General features: G+C 47.4%; 1 protein-coding gene across 1 annotated transcript in view; it reads right to left on the reverse strand.

Moving 5' to 3' along the window:
• The window catches only part of GFRA4 (GDNF family receptor alpha 4), a 157,804-nt gene that overhangs the window by 40,686 nt on the left and 105,005 nt on the right, over window positions 1-12,113 (reverse strand). The window lies entirely within an intron of this gene.

Genomic DNA, 12,113 nt, shown 5'->3' on the forward strand with positions numbered 1-12,113 from the left:
AATCGAGCCCAGAGGCCCAGGTCAGCCTAGATGTGGGGGAGGGGGGCGACTCTGTGCGTGCCCACAGAGAGGGCTCTGAGTGCCACCTCTGGCACCTGTGCCATAGGTTCGCCACCACTGCCCCAGCTCAGCTTTCCCCTTGGCACCATATTTTCTCATCTTTTGCCCCCACCTCTTTATTTTTCATAATTTTTGGCTGTTCTCTCACTTCTTCCTCCCCCTCACATTCTCTCTTCTGTGCAGGGAAATCTACACACACATAAATCCCACATTACTAGAGACAATCTAAGACTCTGTGAAGCATTGTTTCTATAAATAACCCCCCAAAAGAGGGAAAAACCCTCATGGCGACCAGGAAACGTTTGGAGGGGCGGGGGAGTGTGGACAAACGTGGTAAAGGGGCAGGATCAAAAACATACTGCAAATGTTTTAGGTGACGTGCGGAAAGGGTCACCGTCTTCTGCATATATCAGAAGAACCTAAGAAGAGCCCTGCTGGATCAGACCAATGGTCCATCTAGTCCAGCATCCTGTCTTACATGAGGCCAGACAGTTCCTCTAGAGGGCCAACAATAGAACATAGAGGCTGAGGTCTTCTCCTGATAAGAACACGAGAAGAACCCTGCTGGATCAGACAAGCACTCCATCTAGTTCAGCATCCTGTCTCACACCAAGGCCAACCAGTTGCTCTGGAGGGTCAACAACAGGGCATACAGGTCAGGTCTTCAAACACGAGAAGAGTTCTGCTGGATCAGACCAATGGTCCATCTAGTCCAGCATCCTGTCTTACATGAGGCCAGACAGTTCCTCAAGAGGGCCAACAATAGAACATACAACTGAGGTCTTCTCCTGATAAGAACACGAGAAGAACCCTGCTGGATCAGACAAGCACTCCATCTAGTTCAGCATCCTGTCTCACACCAAGGCCAACCAGTTGCTCTGGAGGGTCAACAACAGGGCATACAGGTCAGGTCTTCAAACACGAGAAGAGCCCTGCTGGATCAGACCAATGGTCCATCTAGTCCAGCATCCTGTCTTACATGAGGCCAGACAATTCCTCTAGAGGGCCAACAATAGAACATAGAGGCTGAGGTCTTCTCCTGATAAGAACACGAGAAGAACCCTGCTGGATCAGACGAGCACTCCATCTAGTTCAGCATCCTGTCTCACACCAAGGCCAACCAGTTGCTCTGGAGGGTCAACAACAGGGCATACAGGTCAGGTCTTCAAACATGAGAAGAGCTCTGCTGGATCAGACCAGTGGTCCATCTAGTCCAGCATCCTGTCTCACACAGGGGCCAACCAGGGAACTCTGGAGGGCAAGCAACAGGGCACAGAAGCAGAAGCCTGCTGGATCAGACCAATGGGTAGGGCCCGGCATCTGGTCATGGTCCACTTACCCTGGGGGGAACCGGAGGGAGACGGAGGGGACAAATTTTGGGACAAATTTCTAATATGAGCCCCTGAGCCCATGATCCCAGCCATAATACGGCTCTCAAGTCAGGAAAGGGAAATTATCTGTTTGCTTTCTGGAATGAAAAATATGGACGGTCTGATCATCAGTGTGAAACTTGAGTTGTCCTCTTGAGTGAATTCCCAGTAAAGGGTACCCTTTCCCCTTCCTCTGCTTGGACACTGGCTTGGCCAAGATGCTTCTCTGCGGGTCCAACATTTTACCGAAAGAGGAACCTCGAAATTCATCCCGAAATTTCACTTTTGATAAATTTGGTGGCATTTCTGCCTTTGGGTAGCTAACAATTCGTTAAAGAGAAGAAGATGCATATCCTGTCTTTCTCTCCTGAGCTTACAGATTCCTTTTCCTTTCCTCTCCCCACAACAGATCCTTTGTGAGGTAGGTGGGGCTGAGAGAGTTCTGAGAGAACTGTGACTGGCTCAAGATCACCCAGCAGGCTTCATGTAGAAGAGCAGGGAAACAAACCTAATTCACCAGATAAGAGTCCACCTCCTCATGTAGAGGAGTGGGAAATCGAACCCGGTTCTCCAGATTAGAGCCCACCATCCTTAACCACTACACCACGCTGTCTCCCAACTCCCCCTCTCATTCTGAGCGGAGTTGGTGAGCACCGCTAAGTCTGAATCAGGTCGAATCTGGTTTGAGACGATCATTTCTGCTAACGCAGAGGGGATGGAATATTTATCAACACGTCGGCATGGATTCAATATATTAACTAGGAAGCTCTTATGAGCATTAACGATTGAAGAGGATGCACAAATAATCATCTTGCTGACAAGCTCCCCCTCACGGGAATCGGGTTAAAGTCAAATAAAACAGGGATGTCTGCGAGGCAGCGGCATCACTGGTTTGCTTTCCTCTTTGTCGGGAAGTTTTAATGTTTGTGTCTTAAGACAGCGGTTCCCAGCCTGGGGTACGTTTATCTCCAGGGCTATGCACTAGAACGTATGGGGGTATGTGGGAAAAAATTACATAATGGGTTTGCTAATATGGGGGTACAATTTTAAGGAAATGGATTGTCAAGGGATATGCCAGTGAAAAAGCGGTTGGGAACCACTGATCTAAGGCAGTGGTGGCAAACCTTTGGCACTCCAGATGTCATGGACTACAATGCCCATCAGCCCCTGCCAGGATAGTGGCCATGCTGGCAGGGGCTGATGGGAATTGTAGTCCATGACATCTGGAGTGCCAAAGGTTCGCCACCACGGATCTAAGGCATGGTTTCCTTGGGTTTTCTTGAAGCAGAAGCCACTCATTGGCTAGATCTTTCTATTTGAGGGTGAAGAAGAAGAAGAGTTTGCAGTCCTACCCTGTTTTCCTCAACTGTCAGGAATCTCAAAGCGGCTTACAAACTCCTTCGCTTCCTCTCTCCACAACAGACACTTTGCGAGGTGGGCGGGGCTGAGAGAGTTCAGAGAGGACTGTGACTGGCCCAAGGTCACCCAACAGCCTTCATGTGGAGGAGTGGGGAATCGAACCTGGTTCTCCAAATTAGAATCCACCACTCTTAGCCACTACACCTCTACGGATTGCCACCCTGGGGGAGGACCTAAGAAATATGCTACAAGAAATTCTGGTGGTGCAGGCTTCCATATCTATGTGGATATACTGGATTCCTTATCAAGGAATCTGTCTGTCTGTCTGTCTGTCTGTCTGTCTGTCTGTCTGTCTGTCTGTCTGTCTGTCTGTCTGTGTCTCTGTCTGTGTCTCTGTCTCTGTCTCTGTCTCTGTCTCTGTCTCTGTCTCTCTCTCTCTCTCTCTCTCTCTCCCTCTCTCCCTCTCTCTCTCTATCTATCTATCTATCTATCTATCTATCTATCTATCTATCTATCTATCTATCTATCTATCTATCTATCTATCTATCTATCTATCTATCTATCTATCTATCTATCTATCTATCTATCTATCTATCTATCTATCTATCTATCTATCTATCTATCTATCTATCTATCTATCTATCTATCTATCTATCTATCATCTCGTCTGTCTGTCTGCCTGCCTGCCTGCCTGCCTGCCTGCCTGCCTGCCTGCCTGCCTGTCTGTCTAAATATATGTGCACGTCAGGGGCGTAATGAGGCAGCCCTGGGCAAACTGTAGCCCTGGGCAAAACCTGAGTTTGATGCCCCCCCACCATGGGCGGCCACTCCACCACGACCAATTTTTTTTTTGCACCAGGACATTGGTGCCTGCAGGGGGTGCATGTTTAGACATATCAGCACCAAAATTGCAGTATATCATCAGGAGACTGTCCTTATGCTACCCCCCAAGTTTGGTGCAGTTTGGTTCACGGAGTCCAAAGTTATGGACTCCCAAAGGGGGTGCCCCATCCCCCATTGTTTCCAATGGGAGCTAATAGGAGATGGGGGCTACAGTTTTGAGGGTCCATAACTTTGCCCCCCCTGAACCAAACTGCACCAAACCTGGGGGGCAGTCTCCTGATGAGACCCTGAAAGTTTTGAGACTGTGCCTTCAGAAATGTCCCCCCCTCCAGCCTGCAACCCCCATGGACAGCAATACAGAAAACTCAATGCAGAACAAAGATTCTTGGGCAAATTTCTGGGATGTTCCTGTAGGGGGCGCATTTGTGGATGTATCGGCACCAAAAGGCATTTGTGGATGTATCGGCACCAAAACTGTCCTTATAGTACCCTCAAAGTTTGGTGTAGTTTGGTTTAGGGGGTCCAAAGTTATGGACCCTCAAAGGGGGTGCCCCATCCCCCATTCTTTGCTAAGGAGATGGGGGCTACCCTTTGAGGGTCCATAACTTTGGACCCCCTGAACCAAACTGCACCAAACTTGGGGGGTGCCATCATCTCCAGATGATACCCTGAAATTTTGGTGCAGATACATCAAAAAATGCACCCCCTGCAGGAATATCCTAGAAATTTGCCCCAGAATCTTTGTTCTGCATTGAGTTTTCTGCATTGCTGTCAATGGGAACTAGGTTGATACAGGCAATAGAAGAAACACATTTCTGAAGAGCACAATCTCAAAGCTTCAGAGAGTCTCATCGAGAGGAAAGGAGTGCCCTAATGATACCAAGTTTGGTGCAGTTTGGTTCAGGGGGGCCAAAGTTATGGACCCTCAAAACTGTAGCCCCCATCTCCTATTAGCTCCCATTGGAAACAATGGGGGATAGAGGCACCACTTTTGGGATCCATAACTTTGGACTCCCTGAACCAAACCTCACCAAACTTGGGGGGTAGCATAAGGACAGTCTCCTGATGATACGCTGAAATTTTGGTGCCGCTAGCCCAAAAACTGCGCCCCCTGCAGGCCAAAAATGGAAAACCACTAAAATACCCAAAAACGAACCCAGCATTTTGATGCCCCCCACAAGGTGATGCCCTGGGCAGCTGCCCACCTTGCCCAATGGGCATTATCAAGGAATCCGTCTGTCTGTCTGTCTGTCTGTCTGTCTGTCTGTCTAACTTGGCTGCCTTATCTGAGCTTGAAAGGCCCATACTGAGCTCAAAAGGGCTTTGAGGGGTTGTCATGCCAACCAACGGCCAAATGATGCAGACTCAGAACAGGGGACTGAAGGTCACGGAGAACAACATCCGACAACATTTGAAAAACCTAGAGGGACTTTCTGCGTCAAGGCAGACAATTTCTGTTTTCCTGAACATTCAACATTTACCATGACTGGTGGGCTGGACAAGAATATTTGGATACCACCCATGTGGAATTTTATTTTTTGAGGGGGCAGGCTGAAAGTTCCTGCTTTTTCCAAAAATGCCAACCTAAATGTGACGGACAGTTGGCAGGATGGAAGGGAAAGTCAGGTGACATCATCAAAAAGTGACTTTTATTTCAAAATATGCTCAATGCATGTACATCTCGGCTAAGGATGAGAAGGCCCTGAATCTGATTTTTCCAACCTTTCCATCTAAACCTCTGGAAAAACTTCCTGACAGTCAGGGTTGTTTGACAGTGGAATGCACTACCTCAGAGTGTGGTGGAGTCTCCTTCTTTGGAGGTTTTGAAATAGAGGCAGGATGGCCATCTGTCAGGAGTGCTTTGATTGTGTTCTCCTGCATTGCAGGGGGTTGGACTTGATAGCCCTTGGGGTCTCTTCCAACCAGTGGTGGGATCCAAAAAATTAAGTAACAGGTTCCCATGATGGTGGGATTCAAACAGTGGCGTAGCGCCAATGGGGCTGGGCCGAGGAGAATACGGCCAGGCCAGTGGCAGGAGCACATTCCAGGGGGGTGGAGCATTTGCTGAAGGGGGGGCTGTGGCAAGGGCGCAGCCGCTGCACTGCAGAGTCCTTGGGCAGAGAAATGAATGCATGCCAGGCGCCCAGGCTGCTGCACATGCGCCCGGTGCACCTCCTGCTAGACTGCTTCAAATTCTGCGCGCTACTGCTGAGGAGTGGAGGAGGGGCGTAACTAAGGCAAAAATCATGTGGCAAAATCACCAATTAGTAACCCCCTCTCGGCACACACAAATAATTAGTAACCTACTCTCGGGAACCTGTGAGAACCTGCTGGATCCCACCTCTGCTTCCAACTTTACGATTCTATGATAATTAGATACCCACATGCACTGGGGTTTCCCTGGATGGCATATTTTTTTCACAGCCAGTGTACAAACCCCACAATTTCCAGAGTACATGAACACCACACCCAATGAAGACATGGTCATGGTTTTTAGATGTGGGAATGGGACAGCCCGCAACAACCTCCCTCGTCCCCTGCGTATACAGAAGAAAATCCATGCGGAATTCAGCTCCCCGGTTCTTTCTGTTCTGTATGCTTGGCCTGTCAACAGCGGCATGATGCTCCTTCTTGAATAACACACACTTAATTACAACCTATGCTTGTTTGACGTGTTATCTGACACTTCAGAGGCAGAGGGAATTCAGTAGGGACAAGCTGTGGTTCAAATAGGGCCCAATTTAGATGTTACAGACGCGGCACCGTGGTGGCTGTCAGAAAAATGCTTCCCCACAGCCAGGCTCCGCATTGCTGCAGGAATATGTGAAACACCGTTTCCGGTTTGTGATCCTGATCATGGGTGTGTGCGCCGCATCACAGTTGTGTCTCCGCTGGGATGGCTGACACCAAGATGGAAAGTCGGTGCTTAACAGCCTGTTCAAGACACATGTCTACACCGCTTCTTGAGGGAAGTGGATTTTCATTGGTAATGAAGCCGCAGTCGTGTTCAAATTGGATTTCAAGGTAGAAGGAAGTGGGTTTTTACACCCTGCTTTTCTCAACCTTTAAGGAGTCTCAAAGCATTTTACAAACTCCTTCCCTTCCTCACCCCAGAACAGACATCTTGTGAGGCAGGTGGGGCTGAGAGAGTTCTGAAGAACTGGGACTGGCCCAAGGTCACCCAGCAGGCTTCATGTGGAGGAGTGGGGAAACAAACTCAGTTCACCAGATTAGAGTCTGCCACTCGTGGGGAGGAGGGAGGACTCAAACCCTGTTCTCTAGATTAGAGTCTGCCACTCTTACTCTTATTAGTGAAACAGAAGGTAGCAAAGCCAGCAACAAACATAAGTCCTTGCTAATGTCCAGAGAGTCTTAAAGTCAGGAGGGCACAACAGTCAACTGTGCAGTGTTAGGAAATTAGGTAGCCCCCATCTCCTATTATCTCCCATTGGAAACAATGCGGGATGGGGCACCCCTTTTGTGGGTTACAAAAAGCTGGGTGGTATCATCAGAAGAGTCTCCTGAAGATACCCTGAAATTTTGGTACCACTAGTTTAAAATATGTGCTCCCGATAGGCCAAAAACATTAAAAATGCCAAAAATGCTAACAAACCTGAATTTTTCAGTAAATACATTCGGTAAATAAATTTCGGTAAATGAATTCAAGTATACCGAATCAGGGATTCGGCTGATTCAGCTATGCAGATAATGTTACAGCCGAATCATGCCGAATCTGAATTTTACCAATTTTTTCCGGTATTTCTCAAGCTTATAGGAAATACAATCCAGAACGAGATCCTGGGTATATACCTGTTTTCGTGGAATAACTATTCACTTTGTGCTTTTTAGCTGGGCTGGTATGGAACACTCCAAGGCAGATTCATTACTAAATGCATGCGGTTGTTCCAGAAATAAGGAATGCAATATATACTAGTGCAATATATATGCTGAGGAAAGCCGCTTTGGACTGTTGTGCCATCTCAACGTTGAGACCCTGTGTTTGGACATTGTAAAGGCTTAGAATCATAGAGTTGGAAGAGACCCCAAGGCCCATCAAGTCCAACCCCCTGCAATGCAGGAACACAGGATCAAAGCACTCCCGACATATCTTCATCCAGCCTCTTTTAAAAACCTCCAAAGAAGGAGACTCCACCACCCTCCAAGGAAGTGCATTCCACTGTTGAACAGCCCTGAGAGTCTGAAAGTTCTTCCTAATGTTTAGGTGGAGTCTCTTTTCCTCCACCTTGAATCCATTACTTCGTGTTCTAGTCTCCGAGGCAGCAGAAAACAAGCTTGTTCCCTCTTCGACACGGCATCCCTTCAAATATTTAAACAGGGCCATCATGTCCCCCTCGTAACCTTCGCTTCTCCAGGCTAAACATGCTGCTTGTTGTTTCACTTGTACGTTGACACTTGTATGTTTATCTGCTTTGAAAATTTAGTTACAATTGGATAAATTGTGACTGTTACACAGTCGAGGTTTAGTGCCTTTGGTATTTTGATTGCTTTGGAGGGAGGACAACATGGTGTTATACCCTGCTGAGGTTCTTCCGCTTCCCAAACGCTATTATTTCCTGGCTCCTCTCAAAAACCACAAGGAATTTCCCAGCCCATAGCTGGCAGCCGTACTATGAATGGGCCTGCAGGCGGTTGTGGTTCTCACTGGTGGCCAGGAGGAGGTTTCTGGCTCGGGTCTTCACGTCTCTCTTTTTGTACAGGAGGGCCCCACCCCTTCACGATTTCGGTGCAAACGGTACATCTGTGATTTACTGAATAGATTTATCTCCATATTTATGGATAATCCAGTTCTATTTTGCATGGGTGATGTATTGGAGAGATGACACTTTGACAGCGTGAATTGATTAATAATCCTGTTATCGATCGACAGCATCATTGATTTAGCTGTGCTGCCCAAAGGGAAACCGCAATCCATATTTAACAACTTAAACAATGCAATTAGATGTCTGCCGCTGGTTACAACTGCCAGCCTCCAGATAGGATGTTGGACTCAACCAGAGTTTGGACTACTCAGCATACTCTACTCCAAACTACTCCAAACTCTACTCCAAACTCTACTCAAAGTTTGGACTACTCAATTGATAAGGAATTGATAATAAAAAAGGAATTGATAATAAAACTGCAAAGATTGTCATGCCCTTATATAAAGCAGTAGTAGTGCTGAAGCCGCGCCGGAATCACTGTGTCCAGTTCTGGTCATTGCATCTCAAAAAGGATATTGAGGAGATAGAAAAAGTGCAGAGAAGGGCAACAAGGATGATTGAGGGACTGGAGCACCTTCCCTATGAGGAGAGGCTGCAGCGTTTAGGACTCTTTAGTTTGGAGGAGGCGGCTGAGGGGAATATGATTGGGGAGAGTCTATAAAATTATGCATGGGGTAGAAAATGTGGACCAGAGAGAAATTTTTTCTCTCTTTCTCACAATACTAGAACCAGGGGGCATTCATTGAAAATGCTGGGGGGAAGAATTAGGACTAATAAAAGAAAACACTTCTTCACGCAACGTGTGATTGTTGTTTGGAATATGCTGCCACAGGAGGTGGTGATGGCCACGCACCTGGATAGCTTTCAAAGGGGCTTGGACAGATTTATGGAGGAGAAGTCGATTTATGGCTACCAATCTTGATCCGCCTTGATCTCAGATTGCAAATGCCTTAACAGACCAGGTGATCGGGAGCAACAGCCGCAGAAGGCCATTGCGTTCACATCCTGCACGTGAGCTCCCAAAGGCACCTGGTGGGCCACTGCGAGTAGCAGAGTGCTGGACTAGATGGACTCTGGTCTGATCCAGCTGGCTTCTTCTTATGTTCTTATGTTCTTATGCTCCTACTCAGGAGCAGCAGTGGCATAGGAGGTTAAGAGCTCGTGTATCTAATCTGGAGGAACCGGGTTTGATTCCCAGCTCTGCCGCCTGAGTTGTGGAGGCTTATCTGGGGAATTCAGATTAGCCTGTGCACTCCTACACACATGCCAGCTGGGTGACCTTGGGCTAGCCACAGCTTCTCGGAGCTCTCTCAGTCCCACCTACCTCACAGGGTGTTTGTTGTGAAGGGGGAAGGGCAAGGAGATTGTAAGCCCCTTTGAGTCTCCTGCAGGAGAGAAAGGGGGGATATAAATCCAAACTCTTCTTCTTCTTTTACTACTCTGGCTTTTTGTGAATTGGACACTCTTCTCCTGAGCTGAGCATTCTCTTTTTTGTTTGACACGGCACTTTTACTAGTGAGAGGGTTTGCTAATGAGTGATTAAGCTTCATTCATTTAACTAGATAGCCCAGGGCAACAGTTGCTTTCAATAGAACGTATTGGGACCACATCAGAGCACCAAGCCAGAGCAGAGGCGTATCTAGGAAAAATGTAGCCCGGTGCAAAATCTGAGTCTTCCACCACCCCTACCTCCCCTGGTATGGGCAACCCCCGTATGGGCAGCCACACTCCCGCACCATGACCAAACTTTTTTTGCACCAGGTTTTGAAGTTAGTGTATGAACCTGGGGGGGAGGAGGGGGGCGATGATCCACCTCCCATGTGACATTTGACCCCATATGTCCCCTGGGCGGGACACCACTGAGCCACAGTCTCTATCCTGATACTTCTCCTTTTCTTTATATTTTTCTTTTAGGGGTGTTTCCACAATAGCAAACTCGTCTAGTGATACGATCTTGATGCATTTTTGGTTTATACGAGAGCCAGTTCTTATACAGCGGTGCATAAACAAACCTTAAGGATTGGGGTGCTGTGTGGTTTCCGGGCTGTGTGGCCGTGTTCTAGCAGCCTTCTCTCCTGACGTTTCGCCTGCATCTGCGGCTGGCATCTTCAGAGGATCTTCTGAAGATGCCAGCCCTGAATCTGACAGTAGCATCAGGCCCAACAGAATACTAGAATTACTGGAACAAACCATCCACTCTCGAGAAACCACACAACACCAATGACAATCCCGACACGTGAAGCCCAGCCTTCGACAATACATTGAACCTTAAAGATGTTTTGTAGCCTTTTTGGGAAAGGATTTTTTTTGAAAGTTACGAGTAGGTTTCATTCCATTCACTTGGTGATGTTATTATATTGTTTCTGAAATATGTTTTGACAATAATTATTTCTTAACATCACACAGGATAACAGGCCACCGTGAGGGTTTCATGAAGTCATTCAACAACCAGGGAATGACAGCCCACGTACATATTGTTTATGCTAGTTTCTTGCTGTGAGCTCTTTTCAGAGGGGCAATTTGGTTTAGGAATCTTTGCATAAATTATCACATAGTAATAAGCCTGTGTACATATTGTTTATGTTGTCAAGTTTAACACAGTATAGAAGCTTATATTCTAATTGTTGAAGTGTGTATTGAATATTAGAGATAGTGGTATGACAGGACCGTTAGCCATAGAGGTGCTGGCTTGGATCCAGGTAGGAGCTGGAGATTTTTCTGGAATTAAAGCTGATCTCCAGTCACAAAAGATCTGTCCCTCTGGAGAAAATGACAGTTTCAGAAGGTGACCTCTGTGACATTATTCCCTGCTGAAATCTCTCCCCTCCTCATCCTCACTTCCTAAGTTCCACCACTCAAATCTCCAGGAATTTCAAAACCTAGAGTTGGCAACTGAAGAAGAAGAAGAAGAAGAAGAAGAAGAAGAGGAAGAAAAGAAGAGGAGTAGGAGGAGTAGGAGGAGTTTGGATTTATATCCCACCTTTCTCTCCTGTAAGGAGACTCAAGGTGGCTTACAAGCTCCTTTCCCTTCCTCTTCCCACAGCAGATACCTTGTGAAGTCGGTGGGGCTGAGAGAGTTCTGAGAAAACTGTGACTGGTCCAAGGTTATCCATTAGGAATGCAGGAGTGCGGAAACACCGCTAGTTCACCAGATAAGCCTCCACAGCTCAAGTGGCAGAGCAGGGAATCAAACCCGGTTCTCCAGATTAGAACGCACCTGCTCTTAACCACTACGCCACGCTGGCTCCTTTACAACAGGTTGATGGTATGTTCCTTGCCAAGACATCCCACCAAATGACTGGACTGCCACTAATTTGATGCGGTAAAATTGTACTATTGTTATAGTAGTAGTAGAAGAAGAAGTAGAAGTAGAAGTAGAAGTAGAAGTAGAAGAAGAAGAAGAAGAAGAAGAAGAAGAAGAAGAAGAAGAAGAGGAGGAGGAGGAGGAGGAGGAGGAGGAGGAGTTTGGATTTATACCCCACCTTTCTCTCCTGCAGGAGATTCAAAGGGGCTTACAATCTCCTTGCCCTTCCCCCCTCACAACCTCAAGCACCCTGTAGCCAGGTGGGGTGGGAGCTGAGAGGAGGCTCAGAGAGCTGTGACTAGCCAAGGAGTGCACCCTAGCTAAGTGTGTGGGAGTGCCCAGGCTCATCTGAATTCCCCAGAGAAGCCTCCACAGCTCAGGCGGCAGAGCTGGGAATCAAACCCGGTTCCTCCAGATTAGATACACGAGCTCTTAACCTCCTACGCCACTGCTGCT

The sequence above is a fragment of the Sphaerodactylus townsendi genome, linkage group LG10, assembly GCF_021028975.2.
Source record: "Sphaerodactylus townsendi isolate TG3544 linkage group LG10, MPM_Stown_v2.3, whole genome shotgun sequence".
Lineage (NCBI taxonomy): Eukaryota > Metazoa > Chordata > Lepidosauria > Squamata > Sphaerodactylidae > Sphaerodactylus > Sphaerodactylus townsendi.